The sequence below is a fragment of the Chinchilla lanigera genome, unplaced genomic scaffold (genome assembly GCF_000276665.1).
Source record: "Chinchilla lanigera isolate Chin_1 unplaced genomic scaffold, ChiLan1.0 scaffold00013, whole genome shotgun sequence".
Lineage (NCBI taxonomy): Eukaryota > Metazoa > Chordata > Mammalia > Rodentia > Chinchillidae > Chinchilla > Chinchilla lanigera.
Genome location: NW_004955414.1, coordinates 1,231,958 through 1,235,667, shown reverse-complemented (window position 1 = coordinate 1,235,667; position 3,710 = coordinate 1,231,958).

Below are 3,710 nucleotides of genomic sequence, written 5' to 3'. Positions count from 1 at the left end.
GGGTCGGGAAACTGCGGCGCCCCCCGAGCAGGGTGGGAGGTTCGCGCTGGCGCAGGCGGGCCGCGCCTCCCGGGACCCCGGCACGGTGACCCGCTGACCAGCGGGGCGCCCATCTGGCGCAGTCAGCCTTCTGCTGGCCGGCCTCTGCTCGGGCCGGGTGCTGACTCTCTTCCGTTATCCGGGCGCCCAGGCCCCGATCTGGAGGTGCCGGAGCCCTTCAAACAGAACTGCATCTCCTCGCACAACTTCATTTTGTGATCCTCCGTGCCCAGGATATCTGACGTTAACCATGGTGCTGAAAGGATTGATTGTATCAGTGCAGGGTGAGACACCTGTAAGCACGGTACACACACGCATTATCTCATTTAATACTGCGACAACAGTGTGAGAAACCTGTAACATTTATACCCATTTCACAGAGGCGGGAACCATCCAAGGCACACAGAGGTAAAAAACTGATGCGCAGACGGTAAGCAATTAAATGGCAGAGATGGAATTGTGTCCACCACGAAGACCCACGGCGGGCCTCGTAGGTGGGTACCCCTAAATACTAGATGAGTCAAGAGATGAAGCATGTTTTTATTGTAAAGAAAATATTTATTATAATTTTTAAATTACTCATTTTTTTTTCATCTCATAGTTCTTTAAAGTGAAGATGCCAGACAACATTTTTTATATTTGTCTGTTTCGTTCAGTAAGATCATTGTATGGGGGGGTGTTAAGTGGGAGTGGGGTCTCATATTTAGGACCACTGGTGCTAACTACATGGTGCTGTTGCAAAATATTTTAACGCCCAGATTAAAAATCTGTAGTTACATCATATCTCCACCTTTTCTCCTGCTGCATCAGTTGTAGGCTTGCACCAGATAACTGGTATTGATGTTTTGCCAAAGCCCTATTTCCCCTGAAATCAACCGCAGTGGCTCACACAGGCACAGGTAAATCCCAAAGAGAAGTTCCTTTGAAGTATTCCTAACAAGTAGTAAAGATGCGCAAGTGACAGAGAAAGAAGAGGTCTATCCTGGAGCATAATGAAGGCAATAGTCCCTAACACAGGGTGACCTGGTTAAAGATTAACAACAAGAAAGGAGATAAGCATCCAGAAGTGATAGCTTGTGTGTAATTGCCCGTTAATCGCCCATTGGTCCATTGTAATGAGAACGGTGTTCCAGAGAGGAACATTATCATCTGAATGTCAAAAAAGAATCAAAAACTATTTTCTCCTAATCTCAGCATCAAGGAAAACAGATCTGGTAATATGGACGGGAAAAGCCTGACTGTGGTGTATCCTTGGGCTTCTTTTTAAAAGCCAATGTTGAGACTGCAGCCAGCTTCATTGTGTTTACAGAGTATTATGTGGTGATTATGAGATTCAAGAGAACTACATTTTTTCATATGTAACTCCTTAATGAGCATATTTACTATAACTTCTGCTCCAGGCCTTATAAATTAGCAGGGCTAAGCTGTAGTATCCCCGTATCTGAGAGGTATATTTTCTGAGACCCCTCGTGGATGCCTGAAACAGGATAGTACTAACCTTTAGATGTACTGGTTTTTTACCTATGCATACATACCTAAAATAAAACTTAATTTATAAATTAGGCACATTAAGTGGTTAGTAATAACACAGTGAAATAGGGCATCTATAGCAATAAATTACAATTAAAAGATGTATGAATGTTTTCTCTATCAAAATATTGAATTGTATCACCCTTCCTCTTGTGAAAATATGAGATGACACAATGCCAATAATGTGAAATGAAGGGAGGTGAGTCACATTGTGACCTAGGATTGAGCTTTTCCCTAAGGGTGACTTGAACATAAGCACTGTGATTCCATGACAGTAGATCTGATAACCAGATGGCTATTAAGTGACGAATGAGTGGGTAAGTTGAACATACAGTGTGGATGTCCTAGACAAAGGAATGATCCACATCCCAGGCAGGAAGGTGTGGGATGGTGTGAGATTTTACTGCAGTACTTAGAGCCTGGCTTGCAACTTAAAACTTAGGAATCTTTATTTCTGGAATTTTCCATGTAATATTTTCAGACCATGACCAACTGGGAGTAACAGAAACCATAGCAAAACCAGGAGTAAGGGGGTGAGTACTGCGTAATAGCACTGATTTCTTTTTTAAAGAGAATAGTGAAAAAAGAACAATAACAAAATACCATCATCGCAGACAAAACAAAACAAAGCAAAAACATTAAAAATGGTACAGGGTGATTTCTTACACCTTACAGATTACTATTATTGCTGTAGTTAATTTTAGGGTTTCTGTGCCTTGATCTACAATACATTGAAGGTGTAGATACTTCAGTAACCTAAAGAACTCTTTATTTGTCATATAGATATGGAGACCTATTTTATTATTTCTCCATCACTGTTCTTATCCCATTAAACCATTATGTAGGGGAAATTACCCTAGTTCATCCTAATGATTCTAGCCCAGCAGGGCTCCTGTAGCTGCTCTCTCTTCTACTTGAATACTCCAGAAAGTTCCAGACAGAGAAGAGTGTACGGGTACCATAGTAAGAGGGAACACTGCAGGGTGAAGCTGTTTCAGAACAGAGACATTGTAAATCATCTGATGATTTGAACCCTGGAAATGCCTTTCTTTTCATGATTTTCATTTCCTGGACCATGTCTTAATTAATTCCTTCTTTTTACGCACAACATTTTTGTTCAAGTCCTTGTTATAACACTTCACCCCTCATACTGCAATTATTTCCCAGTGTGGGCCTCGTGCTGTACTGTGAGCTGCTGCAGAAAGGAAGCTGGATCTCAGTTACCTTTGTCTCAGAACGTCCTAGCAGTGTCCTGCACGTAGTAGTTAATAAGTAAGTGTTGAAAATGGTTGAGCACAGCCTGGTAGATACATAAAAGGAAACACTCAGAAATCTTTAATTTATCCAAGCACGTTTACTTTCCCTCTGCTAGATGTCAAGGCTATAATGGTAAAAAGTAGTGAAAAGTCCCTGCCATCCCAGAGTTCATCACAGAACACAATATAGGAATATACAGAAGTAAAGAACTAAGTAAAATATTGCATATGTACTTATAATTGTCAATGAGGGAAAAAGCAGAGTACTTGGGGACCTACTTTACTTGAGTAACATTCATTTATGAGAACATTAACTTATGGGGACACCTCGAAGTGAGAAGGAATGGGCACTCGGTATGTAAGAAGAGCATTTTCAGGCGGGGGAACAGCCTGTCCCACTTTACAGATGGAAAAGGGCTCTGTTTTGGGTTGATTTGAGACACCTGTGGGACATCTTCATAGAATCTACATATTTTTTTTTAGAATCTACATATATTTTTTAGAATCTACATATAATTTTTAGAATCTACATATATTTTTATTCATCTACATTATTTTTTTAGCTTCAGCTGAAAGGGAATTTTAATGCAGATATTGAGATCCTGAAGGAAGAGGTAAGTCTCCACTCGGGAATAACTGATTCCTATGCCTCTGAGACTGTGTCTCCCTTTCCAGTGATTGCTTTTCTGTGCATCTGTGAGTGCATCTGTGCAGGTTTTCACTGCAGAACTCCTCTGCTTTTTCAGGTTCATCTTATAAAAATTATTCCCTGGAAGCCTTGATGTCTATGTCTTGTAATTTATGTGTCCAGAAAAAATACTGGTCTCTTTCCTGCAGTCCCAACTATAAAATTTCTCAAGAAAAAATTATACCTGAATCATTTGA